Below are 21,415 nucleotides of genomic sequence, written 5' to 3' on the forward strand. Positions count from 1 at the left end.
ACAACAGCTCAATGTTTATCAATTAGTGGACATATTTGCACATAAGCTAAATCTTAAATTAAATTAAATCTACTTAAATACTTACCTTCCTATAGGGATTTATGTGATATAAATTTAACAACACAGTGATTAAAATAACATGTAACAAAAAAAAAAAAATTCATGCTTAAACATACCAATTAAGGCATTATTAAAAGTATTGAAAGAAACACTCAAATTTCTAAAACCATTCAAAATTAAGTTGGGGAAATGTAGTATTCCAGGTGTACAAGCAATGCATGGCCAAAAATGGTTATTCTCCCCTGTGTTTTTCAAGACCAAAACCTACTGTCTTGCTTTATGTTACATAAAAATTCCATTTAGATGAGAATATAAAACTTCAGTGGAACTTATCAGATTCCATAACATTTGTCAACTTTACTGGCAGCACAGAAGTGTTTTCCTGATCAGAAACTGTCTTCATTAGCTTCAAAGCATAATTCAAGAACTAATTTAGTCAAATTTGTATTCAAAGTAAATGATAAAAGGTTTTATTAACAGATGTGTTTTCTAATTTGCTGATTTTTTGTTTTTGTTTCTACTGATGCAGATATTTATTTGCATGTTTTATTCCTCCGCTACCATATATAATGACACATTTAAACTCTACAAGAAATATTTCCTTACAAATAGCTTTTTATATCTTATATTTAGTTTATTCTAATTAGTAGAATTAAGATTGGCATTACATGTTTAATTGCTTAAAATATATCCAGGCTCTTTGAGGTTTCAGAATATGAAAACAAAAATAAATATACAATGGTGGTTTGCATAATGCAATGTGTGCATGTGCCTCTGTGTGTGTGTGCGTAAGATAGCACTATGAACTGGAATTTTACCTTTAGTTAAGATCAGGCCCTTGATCTTATCTGCCTTCTTGGAAGTGCCTGCCATCAGAAAAGCAAGCTGAAACACCTGAATGATGAGGCATAAGATAGGTTTAAGGGAAAGCAGAAACACTCCTACTAGGAGTAGACTAGTTCAGAAAAAAAATAATCCTCAGGCACATGCTTTTAATTTGGAATATTATGCAGCATTCAGGTTTGTGTTTCATAGTTATTGAGTAGATTTTTTCATAAGGAAAACAACACACAGAACAAAATTAAGAACTTCTGCTCTTCATCTGGAAGACACAGGCACCTTCGTGGTTCAGCTGCAGTAGTTGGTGGTAACAGGATTTTCATGGAAATAAATGATGACTCACTAGGGTTGAGTTCACAAAGAAGTATAAGGTTAATCTACTCACTGGGCAAACTAAGAGTTCAATGAGGCAAGATCAGCTTAGTCCATGAAGGCTTCAGAAATCATGTAAACATACGCAAATGGATTATAGTTGGCTCTACAAACAATGAAAAATAGCTCATGCACACTATAACTACAGCTTATTTTTAAAGATAAAAAAATAACCAGCACAAGCTGTATTATTTTGTAAAAACTGGAACAGAACAGTTGCAGAAATACATGAAGGAGGCTATTGTACAGAACAGCTTTCCTTTCAGGTCTTTTCATTGATAATGTCAGAAGGTTCCACTTTGCTTTGTTTAACCAGATGTCAATGAACAAAAAAACCCTTTTCCTGATACGTTCTCCAGAGTAAAGCAATTAAATATTAATTAATACTACATTTAAATGGCTATTCAATTTAGAATGGTTAATTTTTTTAAAGGCAGGAAAAGAGAAAGAATAATTGACATCTATGAGCAGGTGTTCCTCATGCCAAAAAAAAAGGGCTCATTTTCATTTATTTAAACAGCTGGAAAATGTAGATTTGTTTGGGAAAGCCATTTATCGAGAGAAATCTTTTACTACATGTGCCATAAAACAGGCACAAAATGCTATCTCCTCAACCTGCAACTTTAAGCCATTGCAAAGCATGACTGCCTAATTTCACCAGAGAATAACAGTCACTACTTCACTCTGTTGTTGCATGACAGCTGTATAAGAACAACTACTCTCCTCTATGAAGTGAAATGGAGGGATGCCACATGACTAGAGGCAAAGCACTGCATTGTGTCAATGTCATTTCTGTTAAAGATCATCTTGTAGCCTGACATACAGAATGCAGTCACACATTAATGTACAATGGATAATATTTCTGACAATACACTCTGGATGGCCTTGAGCTGATTACCACTCTTCAGAAAACAGTTGTTACTGAATTGTTTCCTTTCAATAGAGTCTGCCTGAGGAAGAACGGCAAGTGAGATTGGATTGTTAGGACTGGATGTATCATAACTTTGTAATTGCCCTACTTCGGTTCTCGAAAACAATTCTTTTTCAAGGACAGGAAACAGCTTGCCTGTAGGTGCAATAATGGAAAGAGTAGAGCTGATCTAGATGAGCGTCTTTAAGATTCTCTCATGCTTACGTGCTAAAACTTTAGCTAGGAACCAATAACAAACTCAGGTTAAAGGTGAATAGTAGCATCAGGACTGATGCTCACTCTTTCAAGCAGGGTTGCACACAACACCCTTTAAATTTATTCAGACAGAATATTGCTGCTGATTTTGCAAAATGTTTGACTATGATTCATTGCCTGAAAGGTGAGAAACAACTGGCAGTATTGGTGTCCGGAAATAATGCTATTACCTAGTATCAATCACAGCTCCTGCATTACAAGCAGCTAATGGGTAGTCTTTCAAACCAAAGCTGAGTCTCAGAACTGACAGTGAAACTGTGAAGTATGGGATCTGGGACCATTTAAACCCCATGAAGATGTAAGACAATAGAGTCATGAGGTGACATGATAATTTGCTGTGGAACTCAATAATAAGTCTAACCCAGATTTCGAGGCGATGAGGGGATGTAAGGATCAGCTTTCATCTCTCACCTATGAACCAAATCTAAAGCATGCCCTTCCTTAGCTTTCTGAGGTGTGTAATTGTTCGTCCTTAAATTTCCCAGTATATGATCAGTAAGGTCAGCCAAGATGGCCATACTGTCCTGCAGTTCTGCAAAAGCAGCCATATTTATACATACATGCTTGTTACTGTTTTAAAAATCATTGCACTAGTACAGATAAATTTTTCTGTGACATTTATCCCTCAAAGAGATTTTCATAACAATTTACTTCAGAGGAAAGAAACACAGCTCATCCAGAACATAAATACCTGTTAGGATATTGCCTGTCTTCAGGAGCTCCAGCTGTGGAGATTTCTGAAGGGTCTCAGCAGGAGACAGAGTTCTGAATACCAGCCCATCATAACAAACACTTACACAAACAAACAATAACTTCCCAAGCATGAAATCCATCTCAAAATCTGAAATTCCTTAAGCAGACAAACTAGGAAGAGAGCAATTTCACTGGACTATCTATTTAACTTAGAAAAACCTTGAAAAGCTTTGAAGGGTCACTGAGCACTGAAACCAAAAGCTCAGATGAAAGCTGCGCAGAATTGCTCAGAAAGTCAGGAAGCAAAGAATATGAAAGGATGGGGGAAAAAACTGCCTAATGCCAAACTCCTATCAGGAGCTCACACGTTGCATAAAAGAAAGTTGAGAAAATGTCAGGAGAAACTAAACTCGCTAATACAAGCACAGTATGTGGCACGACTTAATTTTTCGGGGTCTTGGAGTATCAGAAAATGTATTAACTGTTGTCCTGTTTTCAGCTAGGATAGAGCTAATTTTCTTCCTACTAGCCGGTACAGTGCTGTGATTTGGATTTAGTCTGAGAATAATGCTGATAACACACAGATGTTTTAGCTGTTGCTGAGCAGGGCTTACCCTGATCAAGGACTTCTCAGTCTCTCATGCTCTGCCAGTGAGGAGGGGCACAAGAATAAGGGAGGGAGCAAACACAGGACACCTGACCAAAACTAGCCAAAGGGGTATTCCATACCACAGCATGTCATGCTCAGTATATAAACTGGGGGGGGGTAGCCAGGAGGAGCTGATCACTGCTCAGGGATGAGATGGGTATTGGTCAGTGGGTGATGAGCAATTGTGCACATCACTTGTGCTTATAAAGTTTTATTCCTCTCTCTCTTTTCCCTATTATTGTTGTTGTTGTAGTATTACTTATTTTCAATCATTAAACTGTTCTTATCTCAATGGGTTTTACCTTTTTGTGATTGTTCTCCCTATCCTACTGAGGGGGGGGAAGGGGAGAAGGGTGAGCAAGTGGCTGTGTGGTATTTAGTTGCTGACTGGGGTTAAACCACAATGCTGCCAATAGCCTTACTTTCCTCCTGTGATTCAGGTATATGTGTGCTCTTTAAATTATCCATTATTTACATAATTCTTTACGTTAAATATATAAATATTTTCCCTGAATCCAGCACGTGGATTAATATTTTATATATCTATTAAAAGGATGTGTGACACAAATAATTACCCCTGTTTTTCTCAATACATGTTTATACATTTCAAGGCTTCATCGTTTAAGTTGACCTAAGATGCTTTCCCATTAACATCTTTCCATTAGGTCAAATATTGGCCATCATCTTCATCCCAGTAAGCTCTGAGGATATTTTACATCCATTTCAACAGGAATAGGAGCAAGCAATTTTATTTTATTTTTTTTTTTAATATTTGTATACATTCAAATAGAATTTTGGCATCTTCGGTGTAACCACCGTTTTCTTCTCTGTTTTAGTCCTATATACGGATGACTAAATACACCAACACATACCTCTATCCATGCAACTCCCAATCAGATTTGTTAATAAATTTTTTCTATTCATAAAATAGCATTCTTCTTCCTTGTTCTTTTCCTTTAATAGTGGGTATAATCTTACTGTAATCACTGTGCTTAGATATGAGAGACATAATGCTGTATCTGATTAAAACATCTTTTAACAGGGATTTCTGTCTTCTTAAAAAGAAGTGACTGTAGCTTTCCCTTTGAAGTTGCTACTAACTCCATTATGCATTTTCTACTAAGAAAATTCCCACTGTGAAAAAAAAAAAGCAGTCCTTACTAAGGCCTTACTCCAGGGTGTAGCAGATTAAGATAAAGACTTCAGTAAAGACTATCTATCTGGTTTGCTCAGTCTGGTATGGAGTACGCAAGGCCCCTCCCAAACTGTTAACAAGGATGCTACTTCTCAGTGTACATTCTTTTATTTCACCACCTTGAATTTGACAGATTTGTGCAATATACATGTTTTTCAATTCCCTTAATCAAAACTTCTGTAAAGCTCAAATAAACCTACAGCAGGTGTTTTGACATATTTATATTCAATGTCACTGACGGCATGCTTGCACAGTTCTTTGTGTCTCATGAAATCTCAATACATTTCTATGGGGTCAGTTCATCTGTATGAATATTCTCATTCTGGTTTCACTTAATTCTTGCCTTAATTTCTTGAACTTAAACAAAACTTATCGGTTTTTTTAGCTGAATAGATCAGTTTATTTTAATGGACAAAAAGCCAGTGTGATTCCCCAATACATGCAAATGAATCACAATTACACAGGTTATGTTATTTGCAATTCTGTCTTTGGAAAAAGTGCTCTGAGAATACTGCATACAGTTGTGCTCACATAATTCAAGACTAATGCTGAAAATGAAGGTGAATTTTTGAAATAACTATAGGAATGAGTGGGATTTGGAAAACAGGCTTCATAGTGAAAGACTCCAGAAGCACATTGCCCATCTAACTTCCCAAAGAGACTCTTAACTGATGATTGATTTGATCATAGACTTCAGTGTCTATCCAGAGAACACATACTGATGATAAACTATTCCATTGAGCTTGACAGAAGTAAGACAACTTCCAAATGTTCACAACTGATGACAGAGAAGTTGCATTGGACTTAGGTTTCTTCTGTTCAGATGCAGACACCTATAGTACGAATAGTTGCCTCAACTCCACAGGCTGTGCAGAGCTGTGAACATTTCTATCATACTACTTTTCTCATCTTAGGTAAATGAACTGTGCTCTAAAGGGCCTATCACTCTCCACTGGAAAACTTGCTCAGTTACAGACATCTAAATTAAAATCTGGTGAGAAAAATTCCTTCATTTGTATTAGCAATGCCACACAAATGTCAACAGATATTAAAAGACTGATGGACTCTTCACTCGCTCTTCAAACAGAATAGGAAGCATTTCTTATACTGTACTCCTAAATTTAAACCAGAACTATTTCATAAAACTCCTATACCTTGTGCCACATATGAAGTCTGATGCAGTGATCACAATGGTCTTACCTGACCTTAAAACTGAATACAGTTGATTTAAACTAAAAAGGTATTTCCAGAGACATTTCTTCATCAGCTTGAATTTGCTACTTTAAAATCACGCCATGAAACAAGATTCATGATGTGCATAACCGAAACTAGATCTTTTACTTCTGCTTCAACTCTTCAAATTCAATTTGGAGCTCTAGCTGAAACAAAACTAATTAATAATTAATTCTTTTACAAATCCTGTGTAAATGGACCTTTTACCAAAAAAAAAAAAAAAAAAGAAAAAGAGACCTGTATAAATATCTTTATGTCATCAAACCTTTAATAATACTGTCTTGATATTCCTACAAAAGCATTGTAATTGCATTTCACAGATGAATTAACCTTTTACTCTTTCTTGATAACAATGTTTGTATTCTCATGGGTTGGACAGTACTGTTTATTCACCCAGCCAAAACACAAGTTTTCACTTCTGCCTTAGAAATGAAATTGTAAGAGATAAAATAGGTGTCAGATATAATCAAAACTGAGAACTTCATAGTCTTCTTTTCATATTACCCTTAATTTGAAAAATAATTTCTCAATGTCTTCTTCTGTTTAGCAACCTTTATTATAAGCCTACAGAATTCACTACTCAATGCTGAAAAATTCATTATATGTAAGACTTCAGAACAAGCTGTGCTCATGCCAAAGGGGTTCTAACACAGAACATAAAAATGCTCTGTATCTAAAAACCAAAATGTGAATCAGTTTGTAACCAGACTAAATTATAAATGCAGCAGAATGCATCACATATTTAACATGAAACTTCTTCATTCATTCATTAGTTGCAAATATTTTTGACTCTGATTCTTCAGCATTCTCAAATCTCCATTCTTCCTCAGTTTTTTAATTGAGCTTGCAGTTTAGAAGATGTATTATAGACTTTAAACATATAGTGTAGGTGCAACTTTTTAGGTCTTAAGTCTACCATTTTAAATTTTACAGGATAAATTGAAGGTTCAACTACTTTTTTGTACGTATGTGGGAGCAAACTCAGAAGCATGAGGCAGGTCCAGAGGTGTTTTAGATACTCATACTCTTAACTTCAGAGCAGTAATAAAAGCTGCTGCTTACAATCATGTGGGACATGTCTAGCTGTGGGCACACTTCACTATGTAACCTATATATGGCCAATAAGAAAGACCTACTGCTTTTCATAACCTGTTTTCCCCTTGTAAGAAAAGTCTGAATTCCTGTAATGAGAATTACATAAAATAATTTCAAAGACAATATTAAAATGGCAGAAGTCTGATTAAAAGAAATTATTAAAATTACTTCACTTGCCTTTCATTCTCTTGTTTCTGCATTGGGAATCTGTCATCCTGACTTAAGTGTTACATAATTTTCTGCCCTTTTCCTAAGTTTTGAAGACAGGCAGATTTCCAGTGTTTTCCCCATTTTTCAGTGTTGTTGCCTCATTTTACATTTCTATGCGATGAGCTTTTATTCTGACCATGAAGACAAAGAAATCAAACAATTCAGGAGAGCCTGAAGTGCCAGAGGCACACAGACCACTGCTTAGTGTAAAACTGTTTGATGGTATCATGGCAGTGATACGGCTGTTCCAGAATCCAAATGTGGCCAGCAGTTAGCATAGGAATCAGTGAGCTGTACTGCTCTAGCAAGGTAATGCTCCATAAATAAGAATGAAATTTGTCTCTGCAGGTTAACTTTTATAAATTTCCACATATGCTTGGTAGTAACATTCACCAAAACTTTGAACTGGATGTTTGTATGTGTGGTTTGCTATTGTTTTCTCTTAAAGAATCAAGACAAAAACAGAGAAAAAAATACTTTGGATCCCAACATTGTCATAATCAGACACTAATTTATAGTTGCATGTGATGTCATGGGAGACTTCTAAGTAAAAATAAATGTCACTATATTGACTTATACTTGTTCAAACTGAATTCAGGATACTATGGCAAAAAATTTGTCTTGTGCTTTTTTTTTCCAACCAAATCTTTGGGGTTTGCAAATGCTTGAATTCACAAAGAGTAGTAAGATTGTTGTTTCTAGTCTTTTCTAATCTATCTATTCTGATTACCTTTAAAATTTCTTCCAAATTCTTTCGATACCATGCAAAGTTACCAATTTTTAGTAAGACTATCCAATCACCACATTGCTTGAAGAACTGTATTTTTCCTAATGTTAATTTTGTCTTTCCAGTTTGAGGTGTGATTGAAGACTTATTTAGCTTTGAACCTTATTTTTTATCAGTCACTAAAATGTAAAGTATATTCACAGCTGTCACCATCGTTTCACATATCCCATATGAAAAGGAGACCTTTTCCATTTCTGATATTTTACTGAAATGTATTGATTTCATATTCTGACTTTTATTTCACTAAAATTGTCTGTTCAGTTTCTTCTAAATTCAGATTATTAGGCCTTATGCTTTTTTGATATGCCTAGCCTTGCATGCACTGGATATAATCAAGGTTGAGTGGAAGTTATACTGTGGAGTTCAGTGCGAACAGGACAGAATAAAAGATATTTTTACCATTTTCATACCAATTTTTCTAATTCCCTTGCTCGGTTCAAAGGCACTTCTGTGACTCTTATAAGTATTGCATTTTTAAGGACAGACATTTTTTTCCAAAACACGTCTTTACCTCTGTCTCAAGATGATAATGACCAAATTAAATGAAAAAAGCAAGGAGGGTGAATAGTCTTGTAGGCTTTTTTTTAAAAAAATGAGAGTATGTCATTAACTTGTGTCATTCTCTGAAATATTATTTAGAAAAGATTTTTAAGGTTCTAGGACTTTTTTCAATATGTAACCAAGATCAGATGTTCGTTGGAAGTGGAACTGCATTTGTTCTAGAGCTATTTGGAATAAAGAATTAAGACTGACTTACAAGAAAAGGTATTGTTTTCCCTTAGTAAAAAAAAAAAAAAAAAAGAGGGATATTTCACTTTTCCCCAGCAAAAAAGACAAGTTACTAAAAAAGGCTGGGAATGAGATAATATTTGTCTACATTTGTCTAAAACACCATAAATGCAGCATAGCTACTGTAAACCACCAAGTGATACTGAATAACTTGTACTTAACAACGGAAAATACGTTATATTTTTTAAAGTCAATTTCATAGCTAATAGAAAAATTACTATTAGAGACAAAGAAATTGGCAGAGAAGTTTTACTTGGGTCCAATATCATAGATATCAAATCACCCACAAAGGTTTAATATGTATAGTATTGTTCCTATCTATACTGGACAGAAATTATTTTTTTTTCTGGTGTGGACTGATACATTAAAAAAGATTTTTTTACTTTTAAATCTAATCAATTCACACCTATCTGTTCCACTTCATCAGGAAACATCTTCCTACTGAAGACACACAGAAACTAACAACCCTTTTGTACATACACACATTGCCTGGGATCAGGGCCATGGAGACAGCTTTTTACAGCTGGCAGTCAAAAATATCTTGCTGGACTTCCTCAGTATATGAACAAATTCAACTGATAAAGCAGCTGGAAACACCACCACGAGTCCCAAAAATGGCCATGCAGAAACAGAAAAAATGTGTTCCTGAACTTCAAGTTTTCTTACTAAACGTGCTATCTTCATAAAAGCCTCTCAAAATAGATATCTTTTAAAATTTAACTGTCATTTTGTAACATTTGTGTACTAACATCCCAAAGATTCTTAACTTTCAGATAATCAAAGCAAAGTTAATGAGCCCAACCCCTACTCACAGTACAGGTGTTTTAAACTCTTTTGCTTATTTAAAGAAAAAAAAAACCAAACCACAAATCTTGGAGTAGCATAAATATACATATTGGTTTTTTATAAGGCATATGCACATCATAATTACATGTATGTGTTAAAACAAACCTCCTAAATTAGGTATCTAATGTATTTATCTTCAGAACAAAAGAGTTAGTTAAATTCAAAACCAGCAAGATAGAGGATCCAGGTAACTGTACAGACCAGTCAGCCCCACCTTGACCCTTGGGAAGGTAGTAGAGCTAATAATCCTGGAAGCCCTTTCCAGACATGTGAAAGACAAGGTGATTTGGAGTAGTCAGCATGGATTTATGAAGGGAAACTCATGCCACAAGAATATGAAAGCCTTCAATGGTGAAATGACTAGCTCAGTGGATGAGGGGATATTGCTTATCTTGCATTTATCAAGGCTATCTACAACGCCTCCTGTAATACTCTCCTCAACAAACTGATGAAGTGCAGACTAGATTAGTGGACACTCAGGTAAGTTGAAAACTGGCTAAACTGCTAGGCTTAAAGGGTTGTTGTCAGCATCATGAAGTCCAGCTGGAAGCCAGTGACTGGTGATGTTTCCCCAGGGCCAGTAAAGTTTAACATCTTCAGTAATGACCTGGATGATGGAGTGCACTCAGAGTGCACCCTCTGAAAACTTGCAGATGATACCAACCTGGGAAGATGCTTATGCTCCCAAAGGGACCTTAACAGCCTAAAGGAATGGGCAAATGGTAATCTCAAGAAGTTCAAGAAAGGAAAATGCTAAATCCTACACCTGGGAAGGAATAACCATATGCACTGACTGGAGGGGAAGCACCTTTGCAGAAAAGCCTCTGCTAATCCTGGTGGAAGAGCCAGCAATGTGCCCTTGTGGCAAGAAAGGCCAACAGCCTTTCCTGGGCTGAACCAGGAAGGTATTGCAGGTTGATTGTATGGCCATTCCCCCACAACACTGGGGAGGCCCCAGCTTCCAGTTCTTTTAGCCTTATAGACAAAAAAAGTTACATACACATTACCGGTATCCTGTGGAAGCTATCTAATTTTAAAGACATTTTCTGCAACCTTCTTCAGTAGTAAGATTTTCAAGAAACTACTGGAAGTAATGGTCGAGAATTCAGAAACATTTTGCATTGTAACATCCACCTAACCCATTTTTTCTGTCCAGTGTACCTCTTTTTGCTAAAAAAGAAATGACACAAATACCCATTTTAATTAAAACCAAACTATTTCCTCAGACTAAGTATACAATAAGCAGCATATATATATGTATATATATAGGAATATTCCCAAATTTTTTTATGTTGATATGAAATTTATGATGAGACAATGTGATGACAATGTATCGAATGCAAATTATTTTGTTAGAAAATGTTAGGACTTGTGGTGACTGATAAAAAATAACACCAGGGACATTTTGGAATTTTTGAATCTCCATTCCTATAGCACACAGGCTTGATGCAACTGCCCAAACCACAGCAATTTCATGCTCCATTGCTTTGAAGTGACGTAAGGACTTCAGAATTCATACACTGTGCCAGATCAAAGCTATACCTAGGCCAGGATCTTGTGGCCATTACTGACTACAGGGAAAAGAGTGAAAACAGAGCAAACATTTGAAGCTTTCCCTTACTATTGCCTCATCTTCCATCTATTTTCAGTTCAGGGATTCTATGAGGCAGATAGATAGTTCTTCTATGTACTTAAAAACATAAATGAATTTCTGTTCCATGAATTTGCCTAGCAATCCCTTGAGTAAAAGTAAGTTTTTAAACTTCTATTATGTGAGATACTGCAGAGTTCAGTGAGTTTCTGGTTTGCTGAAAAACTTAAAAAAACCCAGTTGAGTTCCTAAGAACTATAAACTATCAGTACAGTATGGAAGTAACAGTTAATAAAGCACTAAAGCAGTCACAATAAAACCCCAAAACAAACAAAGAAATAAAAAACAACCACGAACAAACCTAAAACTGACAGAAGGTTTTTTTAGACGTACGCCTTTTCCATAGATTTTATGCCAGCATAACTGAAAACTCTGACCATGCAAAGTGGTCAGAGTTCCTACATTTAAATAAAATCTTAAGAACAATCCTTAAAGTTTTAACTTACACATTGTAGCTTGACCTGCCATTTATCTGACATGTAACTTGATATATATATTCATATTATATACGTTCTTGCTGTTTTCTATTACCACAATTTTATTAAACAGAATTTCCATCATATTTATTTCCTTTAATGCATTTCTAAGGTCTTCCTAGGCGTGACTATGTTTGATGAATACTGTGGAAGTCATATGATTGATGAATAAGTTAACAACTAAAGATTTGTTGGAATAATTCTCAGGCTTCTTGGAGAACATTCAATATGGAAGGCATTGTTATTTTTTTTGTAGTATAATTACAGTGCTTCAAAAGACTGAACATTGAAACAGCCCTTGCAAACATTTAATGACATAGATCTGCTAAAAGCAGACACATACCTTAGGCTCCCATTATTCCTTCTACCACAACCAGAGTTATGTTTTCGTATTCCCTCATTTTACTGGAGTAAAACCAGTATTCCTTTTTGAAGTAAATATAATTATATACTCTGCAAATAATCCTTTTTTTTTGGTTGTTTTTTTAATTCCACCCTGAACTTCTAACCTGATGAGTTGCTCCTGGAAAGCAAATTCTTTTCGTAACATTCATTTACTAGAAACCAATTGAAAATGCGTACATTCTTCATGCATAATCCTAAACTAAGACAGTTCTTCATGTCTTCCCAAGATTAAACATATAGCATACACAAAGGGACAGGAACTTGGACCACGGTGGACAAGAGCACCACCTGGTGATGCCTTCCCTCTTGTTACCTTGCCCTACTGCTGTGCACTGAGCCTAGTCTCCTCCTCATTTCATGCTAGCATGGGAAGAGAATCAGCAGTTTTAAAAATCCCCTTGGGTCTTCCACACCCTAATAAAAAATGCTTCTTCAAGTACCTTAACTTCCAGCTACACTTTCAGGACTTGAATTCTTGTTCTGAAATTACTCAGTTCTTTTTCCTCTCCATTTGGGAATGTTATACCATCTGGCAAGGGTTTTATCTTTTGAATTTTCCAGAACTGAATTTCCATGAACAGCTCCATTTTGATTTTACACAGAATGCCAAGAAAAAAATGATCTGGATAATAAAAGGAGGAAGGTGCTACACACAAGACTACCTGTGAAAACAAGCACTTCTGGAAATGCATGTTTCAGATTACAACATTCACAAGGTCAAGACAATTTTAAAAGAAATCCTCCTTTATCCTTTTTTCAAAAATCTAATAATTACTATAGCTGAAGATGCGACTGTGATGCAACTTACACTTCTAACGTTACCTACTTCTTCCTCTCTTCTGAGGTCTTTTTCTTGTAAAGATTCTTTATTGAGATATAATCCATAACTCTCCTTAATGACTTTTGCACCATCCACTAATTTACTTGCCATGTGCCTAAAGGACACAACTTTAACTGTAATTATTTTTCTGCCATTAATAGTCAACTTAATTTATATTCAAAATGTTCTAAAATGATTTTGTAAAAATGTTATCTTTAGTTTTAAACAATGGAAAAGATTTTGATTAATTTTATGATTACAAGAATAAATTAGCATGAAAGTAAGCTAAAAAATTGCGAACATGCCTTTGATGAAGAAAATTTCTGGGCTCCCTGCCAATTTCAAAAGAAAAGAGAGAGATTCAAGGTAAAGATGTTACTGTTTAGCTAGTGTCTAAGTCAGAATCTGGAAACAGAGACCCTTACATTTTGAGACCTTACACATGCAAGAAGTCTTACTGAAATAAAGTGGAGGGAAAAAAAAAAAAAAGCTGTCAAAAAAGGAGATGTTTTTATAGCAGACAAAAATAAGACACAGATAGACAAAAATGAGATGCAGCACTTTTCAAGATTTGAATACTCTTGTACATATTGAAGTTTATATAAGGTGTGCTGCTAAAATATATAGCATAACCACATATAACTTCTATTTATATGATTATATATACTACATTTATACTCCGTGCGTGTGTGTATGTTTACATGTGTGTATATATATGTACAAACATACCTGTATACACACACACACTATGTAATTAGTCTATATAAATTGTATATTGCACATTTTTAATAGGCCCTAAAAATTCTGTAGGGAAAAAAAAGAAAAAAATCAAATAAAGGCACAAAATTAGCTTTGAGGCACCTCATACATGTTTGGGGGGTTTTGGTTGGTTGGTTGGTTTTTTGGGCTTTTTTTGTGGGTTTGGTTTGGTTTTTGGTTTTTGGTTTTTTTGTGGGGTTTTTTGGTTTGGTTTTTTTTTTCCAGAAAGAGCCAGGTATGTAACAGTTTTCTGAAGATAGTTGCATACAGAAACACAAGCTTTTCAGGAAAAAAAATAGAAAAGGTCTAAGCTGTATCGCAAGGAATAGACATCTCTTATGGGATGAAGATATGTCACCATTTGTGAACATAAATTGAGAACACCTTTAGATTAAGATCCTGTGAAGCAATACAGCTGTGATCTCCTCCCATCAGAGCAGAGGGTGTCAGGCTCCTTCTGCACTAGAAAGGGAAGGAGGAAGGCTTTTTAATTAGGGCCCTTTTCTACTACATATTGATACAACGTGAAAAAAGTTGCAGTAGGCAGAAAAGAGGGACTCCCAAGGATATACACCTGATAATCAGATTTTTCCTGGAACTGGAAGTGGAGCAGAATGGTCCCACTAGTTAGCTGAGAAGCCTAATAACATTCTTAGACCCTTTTTGCTCAAGTTGTATTCTACATATAACTGAGAAAATATTAGGATAACATTTTTTTATTGACTTCTTCACTGTGAGGGTGGTGAGGCACTGGAACAGGCTGCCCAAACAAGTGGTGAATGCTCCATCCCTGGCAGTGTTCAAGGCCAGGTCAGACGGAGTCTTCGGTGACATGGTTTAGTGTGTGGTGTCACTGCCCATGGCAGGGGGGTTGGAACTAGATGATCTTAAGGTCCTTTCCAACCCTAACTGTCCTATGATTATTTTACAATTCTCCTGACAAAGCTGTTCATAGCTGAAAAGTGTTCTTTGTATTTTTAATATAGCATATATATTGTAAAAAGTCCTCCACTGTATTTGAACAACCAAACACTTGAAACATCTATGTACTTCATGCCTTTTAAGCCATAGTAAAATTTTCAATACAGAATTATTTCAATACAGAATTATTTTCAATACAGAATTATATATATTCAATACAAAAATATTTTTAATCAACTTATTCAAAACCTATAACTGCTTAGAGGAAAACAGATTAAGCTACACAGCAATGGGAATATTGGCTATCTGGGTCTATAGCTACTATCTCAGAAGAAAGAAGAGGTACAATGTATATTAAAAATACACCTAATACTTGATATGATTACTTAACAGCTACTACTTTTGATAATTAAAACTGTTACATGGTATTTTAACATCTATCCAGTATTATTCTCAAGAAAAATTGACCTAGAATTTACCAAACTATGCTAGGTGAATTCTTTCTGAAACATAGTGTTTGGAAACGTTCTTGAAATAGCTTGTAACAGTATTAAACATGGAAAGTAATGAATGCAGAATTATTCTACCACAAACCACTCATGGCAAAATGTGACAGTAATCCAATCTATTACCTCTTTTACTTGAAACTCCAAGCAAGGGTTGCCATTTATTATCCTTGATTATCCATGTGTGGCCGCTTAATTGAATGGCTTGCTGATAGAAATAATCTGTTAAAGGCTCTGTATCTCAGAGACCTCTCAACCAGTTCGAAAAAGAGAGTTACAATGACAGATAGCATCAAAATTAGGCCCGCAGGTTGCATATCGGATTTTTCAATTTATTATATCAAGAACGGATTCAAGATGTAACTTCTTGGTAACTTTTTAAAAAATAGAATATTTTATGTGAGAGGTCCACAGCTTGATCACTTGGAGAACTGCCATTTCAAAAGAACCATTCATTTTGTTTTGCTTTTGTTTTTTCCCTGAAGGGTGATCCCAAATGTGCAAAAAAGGAAAGTTTAGTTATAACAATAGTCCCTACAAAACAGCTAGCAGAAATGGACAGATACTTCAGGAAGAGTAAACTGTCCTTTTTGCTATATATGATCACAACATGAGTGTGTCTCATCTACTGTATTTCCAGATCAAGAATTCTGTAGTTTCCTAAAATTGATGAGAAAGACTGTCATAATTTGGTTTTTTTTTCTAGAACTAAGTGATGTTTTATCCAGTGGCTTCACAGTTATTTGAACAATTGGAGATTAAATTCTACTCTTTACAAGTGTAGTATGAACCACCAAGTCCCCACTTCATAATTCAATTTAAAACAAACACTTCATTTTAAGTCATTATGGCTCTTCTGTTCCTGAAGAGAAATTTCAAGTTACAATAATAAGCATCACAATAATAAGCATCACATAATAGTTGAATGGTTGATGAAAATTGTTCTAACCTTAGGTTTTTATATATATATCACTTGAAACACCATAGGATTTCTTCACCTTCTTCCTACCTTCCATTATTTCAAAAGAATTAAAAATGTACTTTGCTGGCAGTGATAAGCATGACAGATCAGCCGTCACTATTTTCACATTATTGTAAACTAGGAGTAGCTCATGAAACAGTCAATTTATACTGCTGTAAAACTGATGTAAGTGGGATAAGCAAGCAGCAAGGCTCGGTATCCAATATGAAAATGCTTGGAACTCCTCCAGTAAAAAGGGCATGCTTCAGAAGATGCGCTTAGTCTTTAGCTCATGTGGTAATGGGCAATATAAAACCGTAAAATGCTTTGCATAGACAAAATGCACACTGGCATAGTGGCTGAGATCCACACATTCGTGACTTCAGCACTTGCTATTATAGACGCTTGGGTCAGTGGAGATGGACAGGGTGCAGAAACCTAAGAAGAACTGGCTGCATCACTGTGGTGCTCTGTCTTCTACACCAGCTTCATGCTAAATGTTGAGTCAAACCTAAGATAAAGAGTTATGGGGCCATGATACTCAGAAGTATTCCCAAGACTAACCAATGAGATTGCTACTTCATTAATCACACAGTCTCTGAGGAAATTCGCAATATGCTGCATGATAAATCTCCTAGTGAAAAGAACAGGAATGAAGACAGAAGAGGAAAGTGCTACCTCAGTCTGTATCTCAGCGCTACGTCTGAACTCCAAGATAAACCACATTTTTCTCTCTTTAGGTCAGCCATACACATACGTACACACAGGAAAAAAAAAGCTAGCTTTTTATTTTAATCAAGTGTGCAAAGTACTGAGAAGCCACTGCAGACCTTGCATGTATGTCTGCATATAGTTCAGGACAGGGCTTCCACTGAGAACAAATGATGCACAGAATGAATGTCAGAAATGTTCGTACTCTGTAGAACCAGTATTTCATATTGGGAAATTAAAACCAGAGAAAGGCTATCTCTGTACAAAACAAAAATGGAGAAAGACCTAAAGAAAAAAAAAAGGGGGGGTGAGGGAGAGAGGGATTTATTCTTTCGTAACTTCTGAATGCTACTGCAAAATAGCAAAACTGGGATACTGTTTACGATTTGAGACACCACATTTCAGTAGCTAGCACACTAAATTGATAATTGTTCACACAAACAGCTAAAACATATCTGTTGGTTTTACACGTACTGGTAAAAAAGAACTGGCACCATAAAATACTAAACCCCACAAGTTTTTAGCTTTTCTGTCACATCTCAGTGCATTTAATATCCTTCTGTCATATTATTTATGACTTCACAAAGAAACTAGTTATTTCCCATTATCTCTTCAATAAATAAGTAATGCAGAGCATGCTGCAGTGCTACAATTCGTTAATGAGATGCCTACAAAATCGTCACGGTGTCTAGTCTCAGAAGCTTGCACAGCATCTAGCTATTAGAGTTTGCCTCAGTCCTGAAGAGTAATTGCATTTTTTACACATTGATATGTTCCAACCTGGCGGCTGAGACACACATTTTGGAGTGGATTACATAAAGTAAGTAAACCTTTCCATGATGCGTTTAACATTTTAAAACCCCTAAAATTCTAGCAGTGTTTTCAGCTTTCATTAACATTTCTACCAGCCTATCATAAGAGAATTGCCTTCCTTTGTGATAAGGAAAGCAGGTCAAAACTTTTACTTTGGATTTCATGTGGGAAAAACCCAAGACTCCAGTCCCCACTGGAATGACTTCTTTCAAAGTTATGAACTAATGTCATAGAAATGTTAGATTATATACTGTAAGACACAACTGGAATCCTGATCTAAAACCTGCTGAAGAAAATAAAAGCTCCTGTGGGCTTTGCCTCCAACCTTCAACCACAAATGCTGGTAGAAATAATTAATTTTTCCACCCATTTATCTATATTACTGCTTTGAGAAAAAAAAAATGCACAGGTGAAAAATGCTCCTCTTTTGTATTAGATCAATAAGACTGTCACAAATGAAAAGAAACTACCATGAAATTACTTCTACATTTAGAAAGACAAAATATTTATCAATGTTTTTCCAATACAGTAAGTATAGTTTCCCCTGTAGTTTCCAGTGTCTTTTTTTATTGTAAGACATAGTGTTCCTGATGTATATTTCTTTAGGTTTATTCTCTGTAAGTTTTTTCATTTTATTTCACTAGTTTGTAGTAGAGTTGCACAATATTCCTCTACATCTTCTTTTCATCTAGCAGAATTTTATATCTTGGAATATCATTTAATCTGTGTTTTCCACTGTTTATTCAATGCACTATCAAGGGCGGAAGATTTAAATGCTGTAAATTTTCTATGATGTTTTCCCTTTTTCTATTCAATTAGCAGAAAAGTATTTACCCAGAACTCTTTAAAGACATGTACAGCAACTATTCTAATATAATCATAATGTGTCAAAAGAATATGGCTACACAGATTTTTTCAGAGGTTGCCTGTTCAATATATTCAGTGTCCCTTCTCCTGGGAAAAATGCTATCACTCTGAGTGGACAGTGCACATAGCAAAAAGCATCTTGGAGAAAGAAGCTTGAAAATGGAATAAGGGGCAGTTAAACTGCATTACACCATTACACAGAACAGGAACTCAAATCTGAAGGAAAATAGAAAAAAAAAAAGAAGAATTCATGGCTCTCACATCACGGTCAGTTTATTTTGTTGTCCTGGAGTGGGATTCACATAGAAAGTGAAGACACTTTTGGTGTCTGAAAGTGAAGACACTTTTGGTGTGTTTTTGCATGCGAGTTAGAGCTGAAGCTCCCATTGCAGTCATTACAGTTAACGAGTTTAGAGAGTGATTAAGCTCACCTGAAAGTAGACACATATTTTTGAGCAGCTCACCTGAAATTAGACACATATTTTTGATCAGCTCACCTAGGCTCATATTTAGACACTCCTGAATTCTGTTCTCTTTTTCTTCAAGTATGTGCTTCAAGAGGAACAGAGAAAAATCAGCATTATTTATACAGGAGATAAGGAAAAAGAAATTTCTCAGGCAGAAAAGGAAATCAGACATAAGACGACTGGTAAAATCCCTGGAAGAGTAAATGCCATCAGAAACTTTTTTAGTCAACAACCCGTCTCAGGCAAAGAGGATAAAGATACGTGTTTATCCACAAAACTCATTTACACATGCTATATGATTACTGTTTAATAAGCCATTTCTTTTCAAACAAGTTGTGAATATGCATAAAGTCATTCATGCAGTGCACCCACGCCAACAAAGCTGCAACATGTTCTCAGATGGAATAAAACCTAAGAATAAAAGCTATTCTTTCTGTCCTTCCAGGATTTTCAGAGTATTGACATTTGTTTCTTACATGAGAAAAAAGAAAAAAAAAACAAAACCAAAATCAAAACAAAAAAAATAAAACAAACTGGATTTCATTAAAAAAAAAATGTTTAGCTAATGGTCATCATGTATGGGAGGAACTTAAGAAAGTGTGAACCTTCTCACTGATAGTGATAGGTTTCAATGTTGAAAGGCAAGCAAGCACAGAAGTGCTTATAATAATCATTGTGTTATTGATAAGTTTGGGTCTTAACCAGGCATTCATTTTAACTGATTGTCTGACAGATTCTTGTTAGGGAACTGAGTATTTCTTCTTTATATGCCCATTTTATATATGATTTTATCCAAATATAGTAAAGCAGGACAATCCCAAAGTATAGGCAGAACTATCAGTTTAAAAGTCCTTCATACCAGCAGGATAATGAGGAGATATATGGCACATTTTTCACTGACTATTTTAGTAAACAGATCAACCAATAGATAAAACCTTTATGGTTCTAAATAGCACTTTTGTAACAGTCCAAAATTAGTTACATCAGGCTCTGGCTGTCATTTTCTCTGATGCTATTAATGTCTGATATCCTTTCAAGGTTGCCTGAAAGTTTCTGTGAGTTAACAAGACTTCAGTAAGCTAAGAAAAAAAATGCCAACTTATTCCCCTTTTAGCTGTCAGAAATTCTGAGCAAATTCCCTACTCCAGTGTTGATTATGGGCAATTTCTGCCAAATATTCAGGGAGGGATCCCATGTATGACACAACCTCCATGTTACCAGAGGAGATTCTGTATTTCTTGATTCCCATAAAGAGTTTCCTCTTGATAAACTGCTGGCAGAATAAACCTATTATATCAGAAGTTGTAATCTATTGTTTTACTGTTTTTCTGATGATAAAACTATGCTTCAATAAATATAATTAACCTTTATCTTTTGCTTTTTTTACCCTATCTCTGTATAAGGTACTGATAGCAGGAATCCCTGTTGCACTGCCATGGGGTTTGGTTGAAATCCTACAGTCTGAGATAACTCAAACAAATAATTGTTGTCCTGGTCAATATCTTGCTAGAGTTGCTCATACACAAGCTTGATGCAAAGTCCTCTCAGGTCAAATCCAAGTCTCTAATTGATTTCCATGGGCTTTGGATCAAGTGAATAGCACTAACACCTGCAAGGCATTCAGCACTCCCAGGTGCTGCACATTTATTCACCTTCCACTGAAATGCTTATTAAGTTTAAGTGTTTCGAAGCTGACATAAGTTCTCATTGCCTTTTAGATTATGACTTTTGATTATATAAATAGCTGAACAAAATAGACATGTAAGAAATAACTGTGAGTCTAAAGTAGCTGTTTTACTATTTGCATGGTTTTCAAGCTTTATGATATTCTTGGATCCTCTGAACCTTTGGTACTTAAGAATAGCTATCTTTTATCCATTGCCCAAAGTTCTTTAAAAGGATCTAGGAAAAAGTATAAACTAATTTATTTCCCTAATTTACGCCTGATCCAACCCACAGTTAAGTCATTTTCATTAACCATGAACATGAGAGTGTGAAATAAAGAAGCCATTTAGCCCAATGCCTGATCACTGGCCAGAAGCAGATGACACTGGTAGAATATAAGCAAAGGCAAGAATACAGTGATACTTCTCCCATTACACC

At 35.4% G+C, this 21,415-nt stretch overlaps 1 protein-coding gene across 4 annotated transcripts in view; it reads right to left on the bottom strand.

Annotated features, from left to right (window-relative positions):
* KCND2 (potassium voltage-gated channel subfamily D member 2) overlaps positions 1-21,415 on the bottom strand; it is a 291,609-nt gene that overhangs the window by 253,378 nt on the left and 16,816 nt on the right. The window lies entirely within an intron of this gene.

Source organism: Strigops habroptila, chromosome 3, assembly GCF_004027225.2.
Source record: "Strigops habroptila isolate Jane chromosome 3, bStrHab1.2.pri, whole genome shotgun sequence".
NCBI lineage: Eukaryota > Metazoa > Chordata > Aves > Psittaciformes > Psittacidae > Strigops > Strigops habroptila.